The 21,620-nt window shown below is 32.3% G+C and overlaps 1 pseudogene across 1 annotated transcript in view; it reads left to right on the forward strand.

Moving 5' to 3' along the window:
- Nucleotides 1-1,295: 1,295 nt before the first annotated feature.
- The window catches only part of LOC150105779 (protein brain tumor pseudogene), a 76,866-nt pseudogene continuing 56,541 nt past the window's right edge, over nucleotides 1,296-21,620 (forward strand). Inside the window, exon 1 of the transcript XR_016548402.1 lies at nucleotides 1,296-1,401. The product of XR_016548402.1 is annotated as a protein brain tumor pseudogene, transcript variant X2 (transcript). The remainder of the gene's footprint in view (nucleotides 1,402-21,620) is intronic.

Here is a 21,620-nt window from a genome sequence, read left to right on the forward strand (position 1 = left end):
ACTACAAAATAGCCAGTTAAAGACAAAAGAACAATATTTTCTTTAAAAAATATATTAAAAAATCAGGGATAATGAATCAACATTTATTTTTATATAATATTGTTTCATTTTGTTCTATTTTCAATTTTTTAATCATTTTATAATATAACTCGTATTTACTCATATAAATAAAATAAATAAATGTACTGTTTTATAATTTACAGAGCTGTGAAAATTCCCCATCTCCCTATTCCAAAAAATAGCACCTTATTCGAATGCAATTATCATTAACAAGTTTTGATTTAGGTCTGTGTTATTATCATATATAGAAAATTCTAACACATTCCTTATGGTATTGACTAACTTTCCTTCGGTTAAAAACCTATTATGCATGTTCCTCTTCATTGCAAGAGTGGAACCCAACTCTTTTCCAACCAACCCATCTATAGAGAACAATATTTTTGTTAATCGGCGCCTTTTAAAATGAATTTTTATAAACTATTGCATAGGTAAAATTTCCTGCTTTATTATCCTTTTAGCTCTATTCCTTCCTTCATTATCTCTTTATTCTAATTATTTGCCAAAATCCTTATCCTTACGTATAGGACTAATAATGTGCAAAGTTTGCTGCGTGCTAAGCATGTATTATCGTCATTGAAGTTACATAGCAAAAATTAAAGCCTTAGTACGTAGTGACATCTTTTGGCCATTATGAGTACCAAAATTTATATGTGTGGATTTTTATTAATGTGTGTGTGTGTGTGTGTGTGTGTGTGTGTGTGTGTGTGTGTGTGTGTGTGTGTGTGTGTGTGTGTGTGTGTGTGTGTGTGTGTGTGTGTGTGTGTGTGTGTGTGTGTGTGTGTGTAGTTTATACTAAATTCAGCACCGTAACTAAGTAATTTAAAGATATCACACTAGTTGAGCTCCACATACGAAAAAAACCGTGTCACCAGTATACGCACTAGATACAGCTGAGCTCTTAGTAACGTAGTATCCCAGTATGACTCATGAAGCATGGCAAACAAAATATGTTCGGCGCCTATCTGTTATTATCACTGAGTCACAGAATTTCCACGTTATGTTTATTTTCGATCTGAAAAAATGTTACAAAAAATGAAAACAAGGAAACAAATCATTTTAGCCTAACCACTCATCACGATTCAGTGTTTTATTTCACAATAGAAAATACTTGATATATTATATAATTAATATTTAAGAATGTCGAGACTTATGCGAGAATTTTAAATGCTTCAGGGTGTTTTTAAAATGATTGCGAATTGAAATGGATTAAATCAAGAAACAAATGAACTCCATAATTTGCGTACATTAGCAGTAACAGGCTAACTATTCCGAGTGAGTAAGTTAGTTTCGCCTTGGACCAGTTGTTCGAGGGAGGGGGAAAGCAATGTTATCAAGAAAAAGGTACGGATCTTTTAGTTTAGTTAAATAAAATATGTGTTCATCGTTTTATACCTGAATACCAAACATAAAATGTATATCTAAATATTAATAGTGTGGAAAAGTATCTTGATTAAACAGACAAAGAAAAATTAACGAAATTATTCAATTGTTTTATTCAAAACAGTCTTGTTAAATACACTGAAAGAATTTTTACATTTCATTAAGACAAAGCAAAGTTACAGCATGACAAAAAAAAAAAAAAAGAAAGAAAAGAAAAATTAATAAAAAATAAAAAAAACGTTTTCGGGTGAATATAAATAATGGATGATTTGACAGCCGTTTCTTGCCGGTTCGTGAATGGACGGGGATTTTATCGTGTAGACAATATCACCTTCCTCAAACGAACCGCACTATGGCAAAACAGCTGTCAGGAAGTTGCCAACTCCTCCTTATTTGAGTGAATACAAAGAACCAGTATTCCATTGAAATACTTTTTAAAAGAAAAGAACAGCTGCCTTGTAAATATTCAGACCATATTCGCTCAAAAACCCTTGCTTGTTAATTAATTTAATGCTATGCTTCATATATACGAGTATATATTAGAAGTAAAATGTTAAAAAAATGAAATTCTTTTTATGCACATTCTATATAAATCATACAGTTCCTTAAGTACCTATAATAATACATTTTATTAACTTCAGATATACAAGCTCTCTTGAGCTATTTTTGTAAACGAAAAAAATTGGTTTTCCAATATTTCATGGCCTTTCAGTCACTTTCGTTATGATTTTTTAATCAAACAACATCAAAATTAAATTAAATATATAGTAATCCATTTATTTATAATTCCATTTCTAGCAAAGTTCTTTCCCACACCTACTCCAGGTTTTTACGAATTTTGCACTGTTCGTCTGCTTATGATAGCCACGCCCATTATAAGCTGTACTTACTTTCTAATTTAGTCACGATAAGATGAATAAAGCCAATAACGTGGTTTTCATTTCGCCATGAAAACTTGAAAAAAAAAAAATAACAATTTGACATACTATGTAAATACATCAATGAAACTGATAAATGAATCGTATATGTTGTCTACTGCATCCCTTCGTTACGTTTTAAACAATATCATAAAGATTAAATTCAGTTTAGCACATTTTCATGCAGAAAACAAGCATAAGGTGTCGCTGTTCAATATCTGGCTGACATCTTTGACATTTTTATACAATAAATAAAGAATACGCATAATATTTAATAATTTAATTTTTAAATAAAACTACGGTATAATATTTTCATTTCGAGTAAGTTTTGCAATAAAATTATTTGTTTTATAGTAAACATTTCATAGCATCATTTGGGTCTGTATATTGCGCTTTCAGAGAATGCAGTATTTATATTTAATTATTTCATTAACACTAAAAGCGTTTAATGGCACCCATTTTTTTATTATATGACATCTCTTTATGATAATATCTCATGAAAACAAGTTTATTGCTCGTATTCTTGTTGTAAATTTTGAATGCCAAGGTAAAAAATAATATTTTTTTTATTATTTTTGGACTAATAAAAGCTTTTATTAGTGCAATATATAGTTCTTAAAATAAAAGTAGCTGAGTATATCAAGGCAGGTCATCTGCTGCTCTATTTTATGACCTAAAATCCAAATTAGATTAATTCACATATCCTTCGTTTTTATTAAATATCAAACAAAAATGACTACATACGAAGATTAATATTAATCTGCGTATGTATCGTATTGCAAGACCAGTTTTAATTAACACGTATGCGCTGGGGGGGGGGGGAGTATATCCCCAATGTCTTATTTTATTAAAGAGTTATTGCTAACTAAGCCTATGAAAACAAATTCTGCGGAATCTACCAAAATGGAGGATTATGTAGCATAGATAGAGGGTCGACACCTCCATAGAGTCCACGTTGCTGGACTCTATGGAAGCGTCGTGTAATAATAATAATATGTAAATGAAAGTCTGATATTTGAGTGTTTAAACTATTCATTCGTAGTATCACTTGAGAAAGGTAATTATTTCAGACTTGCGAACATGCAAAAATCAGTAGCATCTCAGTTGAACAATGCTCAGGCACATTATTCATTATCATTATTCACTCAGGCTCATAAAGTCCCGGTCACTTTTAAACCGGTGTTAGTATATTAGATAATCCAATAAATTTTTGTTTTACCAAATTTTCATTAAAAAGAATCATGTAATGTTCGAAAGGAAGAACAATGGAACAGTAGAGAAATTTCTAATATCGTGTGATTATTGGTGAAAGATCAGATGCTGTTAACTGATCTATTCATCCTTAAAAGAGTGAAAAGTCTGTCCACAGCGATATTAAGTATTTTCCATTTTTTTATTTTTTCAAGATTGAAAGATTCTCTGAGAGATGTAATGTTCCATATACAAGTCTGGTAAGAAGTTAGCATATGGATACTTTATAATACTGAGCTATAATAATTACACAGTCTTTAACTGGTATTTTAATTTATTATTATGATGATAGTTATATAAAAATTGTAGATCAAAAATAATCTTTAACGAATTTTATTTCCCATTTCAACTGTTTAGTCACAAAACTATATTGAGCAAACTCAGCATAATTTTGTGGCTCAAAAGTTCAAAAATTGTGTTATAATATTCCTTTCCATGTTCACTTATTTCTATCTCATGTTCAACAGTACTAATTGAGTTCGAATGGTTGATGAGCACTGATTTGTCTAAACATATTTAGAACGTTGACATAGCAAAGCAAATTTCCTAATTATGAAATTTCATAATTAGCTTTGGTCCTAATATATTAACTATGAAATAAAATGAATCTTGAACTTTTAATCAACGATATCCTTTAATTAGAAAATCCTTGATTCAAAACTCATCTGTATATAACGCCTGTCTCATATTGTGATGACAGGGTTATTTTTCCAAGAAACTCAGTTTTTTTTTCTTTTTCATCATGAAAACAGACGAACCAGGCAGAAGAATCCTTGCGATTAATAAACATAATATATTGGCCTGTAGTCTTAGTTGCTGCAGCCCATAATTCCAAACGACCTATTCTAAGCCTTTATCGGTCGTTGACTTATATTAACAAATCAGCTTGAATATTTATTCCATTAGAAATAATAAAAAATAAAAAGAAATTAAATCATTAAAAAATAGGTGATATAATTAAAGATCCGATGTATTAGACGATGTAAATATAAACTAAAAAAAAAGTTATCGGCAAACTTATATGTCAAATCAATGAATGTGTTTTGCTAATATTCGTATGTTTCATTTCAACACATTTAAGGCTTGAACTTCTTTTGGTATACTCAATGTGGGAATGCACTCAAGTATCTCATGAAAATCTAATCCAATAATTCTCTAAATTGATTGATGTCAAGGAATTTTAAAGCGGGCAATGTTCCATTTCTCATTTTCCCTTGTGTGTTATACTTGTCACTCACAACTTGGCTCCCTGGAAACCTAATTATTGCTCTGATAGGAATTAATTCTACAGTTAATCCTCTCTGTAGAGATGCTCTTCCGGCCGGTTTGCCTGTTTTGAGGGATGAAAAACCTGAGTTTTCTTGAGAATGAAAATCCTACCGCCACCCCACCCCCGTAGAAGAACGGCTAACTCACCTTCAGTTGAAAAACCATGGTAAAAACTTTTCGTATCCTAGAAGAAATATAATTAGTTTAATAACTGATTATTAAATTATATATATCCTATAAAAACTACACTAGTCTCCTTCCCCTTTTCTACACCTTCAGTTTCATACTATCTTTTTATTATTTGTCCATTTTATTCTTTTCTCAGCTGAGTCTTCTAACATATTTTTGCATTCGATTTAATGTAAAGTATAGGCACATACATTCCTTGTAATACAATTTTTATGCAAATTAAATGAATGTATTAATTCAAACAGGAAGTTCGTTATTGAAAATGAAGATTATATATATTCACCCAGTCTTCACTTTAAGATTTAATACGTAAAATAAAAGAAGTTCCTTTGGAAACATAAGTTATCAACATCATGGTTAAAAATGCCAAAATAAATAAATAAACCAAAGAAATCGCTATGAGAATAGTTTAATAGTCAGCTGGTGAGGTTACATTTCAGAACGAAGACATGCGTGCATTAAATAAGGAAATAGAAGGGATGGTTAGATAACAAGGAAATAGATAATGTGGCATTCAATGATTTAACAATGTAAGGTTACTCGCTATACTATTGTTCAATAGTGATAGCTGAAGTAGAAAATCTTCAGAGATTAATTTTCAGTCAGATTGAAGGATACTACAAAAGAGTCTCACATGTAAAAAGAAAATGACGATTATATTCGGAGAGATAACCAATAAAAGCAAGATTATAAATATTGAAATTATAGACCAGTTTAAATATTTACGGGATACATTGTATTTCAAAAGTATTGATAATGTAAATGCCATTTTACAAGGAACGTGTATAAAAATTAGCTTGTATCTTTAAACAAATGCGTTTTAATAACATAAATTCTTGATCGTAAATCTAAAAAAAAGAAAGAAAAAAGAATTGTACTCAACTCTGTCAGCAACCATCACAAAAAAAAAAAAAAATCAGCAAAGATTTTAAGACAGCGTAACAGAAACAGATATAAAAGCAAACTAAGAAATAGGATCGATCTGCTTTCCTTTCCTGTACAGGATCAAATGCATATGTGTTGTCCCAACTTTGGTAACCCAGAAAAAATTGAATTTCTCCGTTCAAAAGAAAACAAAAACTACTTAAAGCATTACGATTCATCAAAGTCAAGCCTCACCTCGTATGCACTCAAATGACTGACACTAAACTATTGTATAAATCAAAAGTCCAATCTCAAAGTCTGTTTCCAGGGCTGCTGTGGTAGTGAAACATCTAAATAACGTAAACAAAGGTGACAGGATGAAATTACCAAGGGTATGGTAATCGAGTGCCAGCTTGGTTTGTCGAGTCGATAGTGCCTCCGGCATATGGGACATGGAGTTGGATATCAATATGGCATGGATGTTTGTGAAAAACTTCAGGAGATAGATGATGTTCATTATCCGTTTTGAGATCACCATTCTGCTTACTGGAAGCTAGCTTGAAGTGGAATCAAAAAAACCAAAGTTTAATATTTGATCACTATAAAAGAGTTCCAGGATTAGCTAACCCTTAGCCAGCGATAATAAATAGTGCTACAGGATTCCAACCTTTTGGATAACGACTGACGTCGAAATATTGTATACAGATCTTCCTAGTTTATTGAGCATCTTTGTTTTATTTCATATTCAGAAAAATAACAGAGTTTATTAGAGAAAAGGATTAAATAAGTCGCGTGTGTGAAACAAAATCTTATTTTTAAAAGAACGTAAAGTTTTGAAACCTCAAATGAAACAGATGTGAAAAGATTCAATATCTTCAGGAGTATGGCCCCTGATTATTTTGAATTACAATTTTTTGGTTTGCCACCAAACTTTCAACTGGTCTTTTCAGGATCTTAGGAATTTTTGTGGGATCCATCATGGTTTAGGCTCTCTGTTCGAATTTCACTGCGGCATGAGTGTTTTTTGAATGTCTTTAAATGGTAGATGATCTTTATTTTTGTCTCAGATTATTACATACTTATTGGAGTCCTGAATTGGTTTGAAAAAATTTCATCTCTTTAACTGGATTCACAAAACTAACCCTTATTTCCCACGGTAATAAAAAAGTGCTGTAAGTTTGCAACCTTTCGCGGATAGGGTTTACATTAAAAAATCAGTACTACGTACAGAAAGACTCAAAGATATATTCAAAGATGTCATCCATGGTGTCCTTCTCAAAGAAGCCAATCACAGCCCCGGAGTCTCATCCTTGAATAGCACATGCTTGCTTAACGACTGATCGCACTGCTTCTTTACGTCTCTTTTTGTTGGTGTCGATATATTTATAGTGTATGCGTACTCCTGATAATGCTGATCGTAAAATATAGTGAAAAATTGAGTTTTATATAGTTTTATTTACTTAGTTATAAGCTAATTTTATACGCTCATTTTGTTTCTAAGTAGTGTCCGTTCAATAAGTCCAACTTTCAGATGAAATAAAAATTTTATAATTATAATATAAAGAATGGTATCGGGTCATTCTTTAGAAGTGGAGCAAAAGTGCTTTATACTTTCCATGCTTTAAATAGCGTAATTTATATTATCTCTCTTAAAATCAACGCTGGTTCCGAAATAAATGAGAGTTCGAATAATTTACGCAAATATTTTCATCTGTTTAATGGAACCTTAGAATGAGATTTAATTAGACTTTATGAACTTGTTTCGGGCGTTTGACACTTTTACGCGTACCATATTTTTAGCAAAATTAACACAGGTGGGATTTTATAAGTAGTAATCATGGCTCAAGAATACCACTTCCGTTGCGGCGATGTTAAACTATCATTGACATTAGCTGAACTAATGAGAGACTTTGCCTCTATTTTGAGATCCAATTCGTTAGGTTAATGTGCGGCATAGAAAAGATATCGATTAGGTTTATTTAAATAAATGATAAACAGAAAGCATTATCTTTAGAAATCCATTATCGAATCACCTTATACTCAGCAATTAGAAGGAATAATAGTTCTCACTTTATATATATATATGAAATGAGACTATCGAATCTCATGATTTCATACAGCATTGAATTTTTCTAATGCATGCTTTGCACTTGTCAGTTCATATAAGAATACCTATGATACGAGAGCGAAGATTTCATTATAAATAATTATCTTTTTTGTTGTTGTTGTTTAGATTCTGTTCAAATATTTATTTTATTTTCAATAAATAATAAAATGCATACGTATCGACACAATAAAAATTTATACTTATAATAAATAATAATATTATTATTATTACTCTTATTATTACAACTCTCCGTCTCCACCAGCTGTAACTACCTTCATCATCTACATCAGCGCTTCCCAAACTGTGGGCCACGGCCCTCTTGGGGGCCATAGGTTTTGTTGAGGAGGGCCGTGAAATAATGAAAGCAAATTTAAAATCTTTTAAGACTAAGTAGATTCTTTTTATATTAAAAGAAACGTATTTAAATTTTATAATTTATTATTTCTTTTTTTTTGTTATTTTTTATATTTTAATGGGAAAAAATCACACATTGGTGCGGGTTCACAAATTCCGCTTCCTGCGTATTTCGGCGCTTAATGAATATTAGTAAATGTTGCTTATTCGTATAAGTTTCATTTCAAAGCAGAAATCTAAGAATTGCAGTTTCAAATATTTCACCTGATATTGGTGTAGCAGTACTGAAACACATCCATCACATTAAATTGTTATTAAACTTCTTTTATGTTTTTAATTCTTCTTTATTACTAATCGTTTTACGTTTCATGTGCTTGTACTGCAAATGTACAATAACAATAAATCTATCTATATAAAAATATGAGATAATGTGCATGTGTAACATGCCAAAAATGTCATATTTGCATTTGATTTTTGCAATATTCGCCGTGTATATTTTGTATTTAATATAAATATAATAATATGTCTATATTACGATTTTTTTCCGAGGGGAGCAGTGATATATTTTAATTTTTCCAAATGGGGCCCTGACATCCAGAAGTTTGGGAAACACTGATCTTCACCAACGACCACCACTACTAGTATTATCACAAACAAACTTCCATGCCTGTGGCAGGATTCGAACCGGCAGCCTTTTGGGTAGAGAGCGGATGTGCTATCCACTCGGCCAACCAATATAATATTATTATATTAATTAATAATAATAAATAAATAATATTAAGCCTTGCGATTTTAAACCACTTCCCTGAGATTCAGTATGCAAAAATAGATAGAATTTACTACGGCCTGTACACTTTAAAATCAGTCTTAATACGAAACAAACATTGTCTGTTTGTATTTAAATCAAGAATACCTGTAGTTTTTTTATCGTTTTATTTTAATATGAATTGAATGGTTACAATCCCTCTTTACCATATTCTCTCAGACCTCATGGGAAAAACTGGGATGAAACTGCACTGATCTGGACTAAATGTAATGTGACATCTTTATAGGAAAGGAATCTTGCATGAAAGGAAAAGGGATTATTCAACGTGTAATATCTTAATATACTACTAGACGTCGAATTCTTTCCGATGAAGGTTTTTGGTTTGAATTATTCCTGTACTGACCAGTGATAATGGAAAATTTACAAAAATTCAATTCACTATGGGAAAGCACAGTTTCTCCCAGCGTAGGTGTCCAAAAAGCCACCTTTTCAAGAAACGTATATAGATGTGTAGTAGTAGTATATTTGGGAGAAGAGAAGGTTGTGCAGGAAGGAATATACAGTACTGTATGCTTATAGCGGAAGATGTGCATTCATATTTGGGCCTTCTGATGTGAATCCTGGTGATCCTATAAAGCTGATTTGACTAGTAGCTTTGCAAACGTTCTCATATTTTGTCAGAAATTAAACTGCCTTTGGAACCTTTGGTTATTTACCATGTTTTCCAGACAGAACTCTTCTGGGTTTTTAAATTCAAATGAATGATTATTCCTAAAATGAGCTGATTGAAATGTGCTGGTATAATGCGCGTGAAAAAATAAGAACACTTTTGAAATGATAATCGGAAGAAAGCCGGACTTAACCCGGGCCGAGATCGAGTGTCGTGTCGTCATCTTACATGAACGTACGCACCAGCAGAAGTGATATTAGCAGTAAAACTACGAGACGTTGTTTCCCATGCAACAAACCGCATCGTTGCGCACGACCGCTTCACGCATACGTTTTCAACATCCTTGGTCTTTATGCTTGATCGTCCCCCCAAATCTCCCCCTTTCCTCCCTCTACAGGATGTTACTGGTCTGCATATACTTTTTTTATGCCATTCATAGATCTTGAGTGTTCATGGTAGTTTTCTTCTGTAGGTCATCATGAACGTTAGTTAAACCTGTATTACATTTGGTCTTTATAGTTCAAGCAACATTCTATCCCTCGCCTTAAGACTTCCTGAAGACATATGCAGTATAAGTCAGAAAGAGGTATCACATATTTTATGCATAAATGTTAAAAGCTCAAAAGAGCGAGTACAAAAAAAAAAAAAAAAAATCGTGCCGAGCTCATCCCAGCCTTAATTCATGATCCTTATTTAAGGTCTACGCCTTCTCTTTCCTTTTAGTTTATAATTTAATATTTTCTTAGAATACCGAATATGTCATTTGGTTTACTTGTCATATCCCATTCATATATTTTATTTTTTTTGTCTGCTAAAGAATTTTTTTTTAATTTAATTCTTTCACTACATTTCCATTTCTTTCATGATGGAATAATGTATATTTTGCAGTCTTTGTTTTAAATTTCATTTCATTCTGTGCTTTTATTCTTTATCTTACTGTGTTTATATAACCCATGTTGCACTTCCTCACCCTAATGTAGGTCCTGCTCAGATATATAAACTATGTATTATGTTATACGTAATCGAAACTTCGATTTAATAATGGAGTCGTAAAGCTAAGCGTTTTGCATTAAATATCATATTAGCGAAAATAACATCTAATTAATATTATTCTTTAAAAACATCTGTCATACAATGACATTATAAGAGGCCATCTTTTAATGACGTCATCAATTTGGACTTTCTTCTCCCCTCTGTCACAGAGTTTTAGATCCTGCTTATCGTCTCTTTTCTGTTTAATTAAAAAATAAAAATCCGCTGACGCCTTTTATTCCCTTATATGGAGTAGGCGAGGCCGTTTTAGTCCTATCTGACAAACAAAAGCTATCTGAAAAAAAATGTTTTTTAATCGCTTAAATGTCCGATGGTTTCCACCAGAAAAATATAACTAGCTTAAAGTAATCTGATTTATCTTTATAAGTTCTTATGCAGTCTCTCACAAATTCGTTTCCAAATTTTGTCCCATCTTCATTATTTATCTTATTTAAAAGTTATGGTTTTGATATAGGAAAAGGCCAAATCCCAGAAGTTCTATCTTTTAACTAAATGTTTAACCTCACTGCTATTCTTTGTTGTTGGGAATTTTATATTCTAGCTTTGCCACTAAAATTTCAGATAAATTTATTTTATTTTTGTAATATCAATAATTAAGCATGATAACTATCCATAATACCCTATTCAAATAGATGCTCCTGTAGCTTCATTGAAACTCTCATTGCTGGATAGGCTGTTATAAATTCGTTTTTATTCACCGATACAGAATCTTTTTCCAGGCATTTTTCAGCAGTTTCCGGGGTTTATTTTTGGTGCAGGCAAATAGAGCTTCTCTTCTAGGAAGCCCAGATGGTTAACCCCACAATGGATCATCCACATTGTAAAATAAAAAAAAAAAGTGCACCTAAATTTTAATAATCTGTATATTAATCTTTATTCTTCATCATCATAACGCTAATTACTAGTATAGACCATATTGGTCTGTTCCGGTCTCATTATCCATCCAATATCATCATTTTTTGAGGTCTACCATGCCTTCTGTTTTCAGTTGGCTTATATTTTAGTATTTGTTTAGGATAGCGGGTGTTAGCCAATCGGTTTACATGTCCCGTCCGTTTTTGTTTATAATTGTTTAGTTTTTCTTCTGTTGAATTTGTTTTTAGTTCTTTTAAAATGTCTTCGTTCCTTTTTTGATCTAATAATGTGTATTTTGCAGTTCTCATAAATCTCATTTCACTTGCTTTTATTCTTTATCTCGTTTGTTTATTGCCCAAATTTCACTGCCATATAATAATGTGGGCACTGCTAAAGTATTATATATTATCAAGCGTGTTTCTTTTTGTACTATATTTGTGTTGAGTGTTCTATTTATCAGGCCTATAATCTGTAAAAATTTTGAAGTTTTTAATTTTATGTCTTTTTTTTTTCTCCTTCGTATGATATTTCACATCCAAGATAACTGAAAGTATTTATCTGTTCTGTTATTTTATTACTAATAACTATTTTGCTTCTAACTGGAGTTTGTCCACAAAATGCCATTGTTTTAGTTTTATCTATGGAAATTTTCATTCCAAACTGTTCTACTATAATGTTTAAATTATATATTGCTCTTTGTAAATTGTCTTCTTTGTCTGATATTATTACCTGATCATCTGCAAATAATAGCGTATTTATTTTGGTATTCCGGGAAATTTCTATACCTTGATTGTTTAAGGTGTTCCACTGTGTTAATATTTCATTAATGTAAATATTGAAAAGTGTTGGAGACAGAGGGGAATTACTGTCTTACTCCCTGTTTTATAGATTGGTTTTGAGACAAGTTTTCGTTTATTTTTATTTTTATTTAATTATCTTTGTATATATTCAAAGATATTTAAATAATTATATTTATTCTTTGTGATATATCAAACAGTATATATCTTTTTACTTATTCTTCTTATTTACAACCTATTGATTTTTATTCGACTTTGTTTCAAAATCTCTCCTGTTGACTATTTACTAGTGTTTACATAAACATATCCTCCTTTGCTTATCTGCAATAATCTTACCGTTTATTTTCTACTAGCGTTTGCTATAAATCAACATTAATTGGTGGTTCTTGGAAACTGCTTATCTCATCGCCTTTGTTCCATTTACACACCCACCCACCCACCCACCCACCCACACAAAAAGTGCACCTTTGGTTCAGTTATTTCTTATTTAAGTTAGAATTTAAATGCTTTTATTGGTTTTTCTTCAATATAATGAACATAGTTTATTTTTTTCACTCTTGTTCCTGAATATTAGATTTTAAAAACTATACCATAAAAGTAAACTCACTGAGATTTATTTTCTCTCCTCGAGAGAAAGGTGAGTGTTTTAAAACATGACCTTCCCATCAAATCTACCCTTCGGAAATGAGATCCACAGCAATCGAAACTTTTACCATGCTATTAGCTTTCTGAGTTGAAGGCAGCGATTATAAATGAGATTTTGAAACAGAATCATTGCATTTACTCAGGCTCTTGTTTGACATTTAAGATTACAGGCGTCATACTAGCGTTATTTAATTGGATAAAAATGTCTATTATAAATGAATAAAAACGTATATTATTATGCGATATTCAGCATGAATGAAAAGCGAAAAGTTTTTGGAAGGAAAAAAAAATCCGACACAAGATGCCTTAAAGCTTCCGCGCGGAGACTTTATTATGGAATTCATGGATTTATATACAAAAGAAAAATACGCTCGACATGTTATATGACCCACAGAATCCTCGTGGCTCACTAATTCACACTGATGCCTTTCGTTATCACATTAGTGCAATGCCAGATTAACTCAGGCACAGTCTGATGGAGCAGCTCCCAAAATTAGGAAAGTGAACAAATGAAATTAAAACTTTTAAAAATTATGCTCGAATAAAAAAAAAAACGATCTTCTTTCATCAGCGCGGAATTCGATGGCAATTACAGAATTGGCAACTGTAAAAGAAAATGAAAATGCGAGATTATTTTGAAAGAAAAAAAAAGTTATTACAGTTTTGCAAAACTGAGAAGACAAACCAGTTTAAACCCTAAATGAAATGACTGATAAAGTTTAGTAAAGATCCAAAATACCCAACTTCATGAAAATGTATTAACCAAGCGGGATTATTGCAGTATATGCATGTAGACAAACAGATAGCTGTACAAAGTACAGTATTCGTTATAGACACTTATGCACATGTAAAACAGTTTTCATTTTTCGACGTTAGTCACAAAATAATATAGCGATGTTTACTGTTAGTTGGTGTTTTTTTATTAGATGAACTCCCGTATGTTATTTTTTTTTATTATTTATTTATTTTATGGATAGTTGGCACAGTGCATCAACTAATATTCATTCACATTTTCATATGAGAAATTTATAAAATCTGAAAAAGAAAAAAAAAAAGCAAGACGCCATTTTAAAGTGACCACTTTCGCTGAAAAATGGATGGAATACTCCAATAATGTTGACAAGACGTAATTACGTGTTTCAATTTATTATAACCATTGCCCCTCCAAAATGAAAACGCATGTGCCGCCTAACGTTCGTATTATGCTCACATCCAAATACACTCACACGCGCCGAAAGGAGGAGAGGGAGGAAAATCGATGCTCCTTTTTTTAACCTTTAATCGTACTCTGGGCATTGACCTTGAACTATATTGTGTACGCTTGATAGAGATATTAAAGACATATACTTGACAAGCATAGTGTAAGGTTTATGTTTTCTGACATCTGCTAACATGTTAACTAAATCAACGAAGCGTAAGCTATGTATACCATAATCCCATTTCAAAATAGTGACGTACAAGGTCTTTGCCCTTGAATCGTGTCGCGGACGAATAAATACCAGACGGTGTAGTGCGGCCGTAATGTGTGTGTGTGTACCAGCATTGCTCCCGTAGTATAAGGTGAGTCTAGTTTATAGAATCAATGGAGATATAGAAAGCCAGGGCGCAATATTTGGGCTTTTCTAAGCATTACAATAAATAAATGACTTTTGTCAACGTAATAGTTAACATTCTCTTTTTATGAACTATTAATCTTAATTAAATTTAGACAAACCGACATTTTGTAGAAAAGCGAGTTTCGTTTTTTTTTTTTTAATTATTTTGGAAAAACTGAGGTCAATATACTTTTATGTTAGTAATTTCTATACACATTTTAAATGAATTGATGACAATAACCAATAGTTCTTTTAATCGTTTTTATAAATCAATTTATTTGCATAACTTTTATCATTTTTGTAGTTTCATTCCACGAGCGATCTTGAATGTTTTAAATATGCGACTCAAGAAACAAAATTTATAACTAAACAAGAAGAAGAACTAAACATGACTTAAAATACATAAAAATCACCTACGACTTTTCGTTCATTTTTCACCTACGTTTTTGTTCATTTCGTGCGTTGAACTGCTTAATTTTAAGTATTATTAATGTAATTATTTGCCAAACTATAACTGGCAGCATAGAACAATCAAGAATGTGAAATTTTAGTTCACGATAAAAGCTCAAAAATAGCATTCATTTTAAAAGTCTTTTTTTTTTCTTCCTTATATCGAAACAATATTTGAAAGAGAAATTAGTAACAATTAATGTTAACACAAAATTTCATTACCACTTTGGTATTCTTTTATTTCTAACTGAATCTGTTAATGTATATTCACGAGGAAAGCTTCAGCCCACAATTTTGATCTGTTTATATTTCTATTCTGGTGCTTGCTCATTACGTCAACACGTGTCATTTTATCAGAAGTTGATTGTATATTCTCAGGAGTTCGCATATTAAAAAAAATAAAAATAACGAATGAAAGTATATAATATGACTTTTATAAATTTATAAAAGTAAACATAAATTTATCTAAATTTAAATTCGTCCTGTAAATTGGGTTTATTTTTTTCACCTTAGTTTTACATTAGTAAAGATAAGAGGTTAAAAATTCCTATTTATAAGCATTTCGTTATATGAAAATTTAATTAATCCGAGTTTATGTTTCAGCATGGGTGAAATCAAAGAGAGTTGACATTGCAACCAAAAATTTTCTTACCTTAAAAATAGAAGACTATTTTAATTTGTTTATATGTCTTAAATGGTCATTTATTTTGCGATATACTTCGTAGTGTAATAACAATGGTCAAGGTGATACCAGTTCTTGAGATCCAAACAGTAAGAAAAGATACAAATACAAATCGTTGCATTATGTGATGCGAGCCCAATGCTAGCATAAACGTTGTTACTGTGAAGAATCATTAATTATTTGAATGGGATGACATAACATGATTTATTTTGTAATCGAACAGAAAAAATATTCCACAAAAAGTTTTTTTTTTTTTTTTTCCGGAACAGAGCTAATTTCATCTTTCTATAGTATTTTTATTTTAATATAATTTCCTGTCATGCGCTTTGTTGTACTTTCCCTATTTTCCTACGGAAAGTACAACAAATATGCACAACAAGTACAACAATGAATAAAATAAAGATAATCACTTTATTTTATTCAAGAATAATCACAGCAGTTCAGTGTCTGTAAACCTGTACACTAATCCAACGCCGTGATCAAGTTTGCCAGCTGTCTTATGGTGCATGAATTTGCTGTTGTGATAACAACAGGAAGCTCGTGAACTTGGCAATTTTACTGATATCTGAGGGAGAAGGAGACATCGGGATCAACAATAAGGGGAGGTGTATTTATACATTACTTATTGATATTCCAACAAAAATGTACTTTTATATACTTTTTTAAAATGTTGATGTTTTTATTATAAACTAAGGTGGACTTTTACACTGACACTTGTTTTTAATGAGGTTGGCTTGTTTCTTTCCTCGCAAAATTTTACTAGCGTCTTCTTTCGCTTCGAGTTCTTACATCATGCATATGCTATAGACAGAACTTTTAATTTTTTTGCTTCGCATTCAGACTGGATGCTTATCTATGAAGGTTGTGGAGGAAGATATGCTTCCGCCAACCAAAGTAGTACTTGGTTAACAGCGGCAGTTCTTATTTCTACATCAGCACTCATCTACGAAACTGTCATATTCAACTTCTCTGGTCGCAAATAAATCCTCCACACTTTCTATAGCTTATATACTATAAGCTATAGAATAAAATCAAGTTAATCAAAATAATAAGGAATAAAATAAACGAAAGAAATATGTAACTATTTGTTTATTCAAGTTTAATATGCGCATGAATACATAGATAATACTCACTTAGTCCTGGCCTATTTCCTTACAATATTAGATACCAGTAAAAATCTCCGCTGCATTTATTAGCATTACAAATCTACTTATTGAATTCGACATTCACACTTACGTACATGCATGCATACGTGAACGTGCGATGGGTTGCAAAAATTATTCTAAAAAAACCGCTCCCAGGACTCTAGATAAATTAAACCTATGCGTCGTTTTCTTTTTTATTTCAGTTTTTTGAAAGCTAACTTAATCATCCAGTTACCAAACGATACTACTACCATCAACACACAACGCCATCTACCGCCCACCACTACCAATATTTTTGTCTGCAAATAGCGGGTGTTGTCTTGACCGATTTGACTGTATGCGGGATGAAAAACCCGAGAGTTTTCGAAAGAAATAATATTTAAAAAAATACATAGTTTTCTTAAAAGGTTGAAAATGATGAAAACTTGCCATGATAATAAAGTAGATCGAAAGTTGCTATGATAATAAAATACTGTGCATATCTATGTTTATTCTTGACTTACCCCAACGAACTTGTAGTAACGAAAAGCTGAATTTAATGCCCACACTGAACTGAACATAATCGCAATAGGCGCGTAATTGATTAGGCTACTTATATGCAAAACAGGAGTATGTGTATTTGTTTGTGACAGCTGCTATTTGTTTGTGACTTTACCATGGAACTGTTCCAGTTCAATTTGGATGGTATTTTGAAAATATTCAAGATCCATGATAGACATAGCATTCAAAAACGATTCAGTAAGCTGAGGATAATACTTATGGATACGGAACACTCTTAAAATGATCGCAATGTTGCTGTGGCATTCGTGTGTTTGCGCAGACGAATAGCACAGAAGAGGAGAGCAACCGTCTACCGGATTGGCAGTAAGTCGCACTGGTTTCCACTATACAACTGAAGCGCATAAGTCAGACACAATGATAACCGACCCGTGAACTACCGATTGAAGTGCTGCATCGCTTGTTGCAATTGAACTGTATAGCAAAGAATAGAGCAGTGCGTGTAATATTGTCCCACCAATGAAATCTGGAGGAGAAAAATAACATGATATGGGCTTGGCTTGTTTTTGACGCCATCCAGGAGGTAGTGACTTGAACCCTGACAGCAATGTCCTACATCGACATTCTGGATAATTCTTTGCAACGTACGTACGTATACCGACAGTTCTATAGAATTGGTTCTTACACACCTTTAAGGTAATGCTCTGTGCTACAAAGTGAGGTTTGAACATTCGAGGACAGTAACATTACGATTGCTTTCTCTAGCAAAGAGCTCTGACCTAAATTCTAGATCTGACACCTTAATCTCTGAATATGGTTGAGTACAGCTTGTTGCCTTTGACTGGCATTAGTATAGACAAAATAACTATCATCGTCTGCTATGGTAATCTGGGTAGGAAAGTATTAGAAGTACTTGTGATCAATAGTGCATAGTGCACGAAAGACATTTTGATTCTTTAGTAAATAAGAAATGAGAAGTAGAGTTTTTGAACTATTTTTAAAACCGGATTCAATGCTTGATACTAGAAATATATTTTCAGAGTACTTTGTCCTTCTCTCTGTAAAATCTCTCCTCAAGAGTTATGCTGTTAAGATCAAAGAACACTGAATATTGATTACTGCCAAGATTCTTTTTTTAGCATACAGAATATTAATGTTTTCCTGTTTTGATAACAATAGCTTTATTTATTGCGTTCCACATAAAGCAGGCAAACCGCCCTTGAGAACTCAACACTACAGGACATAGGATACACCGTGTGGGGGGGGGGGGGTATAGGGCTGATCATCTTATCCTGTGAACGGTTTGAGGTCCGATAATTAATAAAACCCTCGACACCGCAAGGTAAAAGAAAAATGAGATGAGATTGCGTTCCACATAAAATTCATTATCCTGACGACGAATTATGTATCCATTTTGTACATCTCAAACAGATCATTCTCGTGAATTTTTACTTGTTAGACGTTTTACAAAACTTTTTTGCCCATTTTTCATTAAATATTCCCCTTATGCTTAATAGAACTAGTCGGTACTGTCCGTGTACATTTAATATTCATATTGAACTGTAGAACGATAGTTCTAGATTTCCTATAACTATCTGGATAACCGATCTGCAATTTCCCAACAACCTTTTGAAGAATTTTTTCCCATTTTTAACACATTATTTATTTACGTATTTATTTTACAAGATTTTTTGGGGTACAGAATTAATGTAACTTTTAAACTGAAAATATGTAAATTTCCAGTTTTAAAATTTTAGCTGCACAGCAATGCACGATAATCCTCAATTGTATGTTTCTTGAATAGGAATTGATCCAGCAGGTTCCAATTCATTTCTGTAGATGATTTTTTTATTTTTATTTTCATCATAGATATTTTTGATTGGAATGTTCAAAATACAATGGAACAGACATAAAACTGTATAAATAATGATTGGCAATTTCTTTTTCGTATTGCGTTAGGAAAACGTAGAAGTAGTTAAATTGTACCTAGTCGTCAGTGTTACTGACTAACCTTATTTTTTTTTTTTGCGTACTTTTAATTTATACTTTTGGAAGCTTCTTCTTCTTCTTCTTTTTTTTCAGAATATGAATGGAAGTGAACCAGTCTAATTGATAAAAAAAGGATAATGAATAAATTATCAGAATTTAAGTAATAAGGCATGGTTTCTGCAACAGCTCAAATAAAACGTGCTCTGGGTGGTTATTCATTTTCCATTCTGAGTAAAAATGTAAACGCTTAAGTGTTAATTGTTTAATTTATAATAAACTTTTAAATTAATTGTACTATTTTACGTCAGATATTGAATTGTCAATCAATACAATAGTGGTGGTCGTTGTGGTTTTTCCCTTTCAGTCGTTTCCGTCCCTAGGTGACTTTGTAGACATTGCCCAAAAGTGTTCTTGGTGAGATTTTTTACGGGGTAGTTCACCATTGCTTCCCCCCAATTTTATCAGGGCTTGGGAGACCGGCATATGGCTGGGACATATTCATGACTCTAATCCATGTGTGTGTGTGTGTGTGTGTGTGTGTGTGTGTTCACTGGGCCGGTTTACCTGTTCTGGGGGTAAAATCCCCGACCGCCGTATGAGACCGGTTAACTCACCTATCGTCGAAAGAGACCAGATAAAGATTCTTCACGGCGCTGACGGGAATCGAACCCCAGGTCTTTTCGACCAAAGGGCTTCGTCTATACTGACTGAGCTAGGAAGGTTCTAATCAATACAATACATGAGCAATAATTTTAGGTCCAATTCATTGCTATTAGAAATGAAGAAAACTATCATGTTAAATTAAACAGTGAACAAGAGTTTGGGCAACACGTATATTTGGGGAGAAGATCCAGGAATTGTTTAATTCTCCTCCCGAATTTTATTAGGTGATATCAAACATTAAAGAACAACAAAACTCTAAACTTTGACAAAGTAAATTAAAGAGTTCATCATTTGTCTAAATACACGTAACAGTGGTGACAACACTTCGATTGTTATATGGATGTTTTAACGGAATTGGCTTATGGAAACCAACACGCTGTGGATTTGAACTTCCACTACGAGATGCCCATCCTATTTAGTGACGGCTTGAATAAGGAAAATAATAATAATGAGTGTTAACGTTAACTTTTTATGTAAATTTTGTGTGTCGGTTCTAGAGTGTGAACTGATCCTGAAGATGCAATCTATTTGGTTTCCAGAGCTGGGGAATAGATTATCTAAACCTTAGCCATCCATGATCCTAAATATGCGATAAGTTTACATACTTTCATAGTATGGATTCACATTAAAAACAAACAAATAAATAAAAACTACGCTACCACTCTTTTGAAAGATTATGTCATGATAGTCTTTTTCAGTCTAGGGCTGCCGAGCTGTTTTTCAATCGCTAGGTCTAAGGATCTCTGCCTATTTCTTTTGGGGAATAAAAAGTATTAGATGATTTATTATATTTATGAGTGAATATTATGTTAAGAAAGTATGCCCTATGTACACACAAAGGCAAACTGGGCAGAAACACGCAACTATCAGGCATAATACACTGATCTATAGACTTAGTGTTTCGGCCTAATTTATTCAAAACCATTGGCTTCATATTTCAGAAACCTATTCCCCTATTTCATTCCCCATGAAATAGGGGATGCTGCATGCAATTTCCATTTTTACGGATACCGCACATGCTGACACAAGAGCATATTTTCGCGAACGATAGCATAAACATGCACACACTAAACGGGCACACGCCTTATTTTCATACCCCACATAAATAGATTTATATATTTCCTAAAATCCTACTACATAAATCTGAAAGTGAAATAGCAGACGTTGGTCTTTATCCTTTTTAGACATTTCAATTAGGTTGCATCGTACAGATAAAATAAAGATGCTGGAGGTTGTAATTGGGGACCACTTCGCGAGGAAGACTGTTCCAGAGAATAGAGACAATCTGAATAAAAGAGGAAATAAGAAGAAGCGGATTTATTGGGTATGAAGTTGGACTGTAAAAGAATGTTAAACAACTGCTCAACATCCTTTTAGGGTCAAACTTCATCGTCTTTTTAACTGATTTATTGAAAGTGGAG

This window comes from Typopeltis vanoorti, chromosome 6, assembly GCF_054136105.1.
Source record: "Typopeltis vanoorti isolate ZY-2024b chromosome 6, IOZ_Tvanoo_1.0, whole genome shotgun sequence".
NCBI lineage: Eukaryota > Metazoa > Arthropoda > Arachnida > Uropygi > Thelyphonidae > Typopeltis > Typopeltis vanoorti.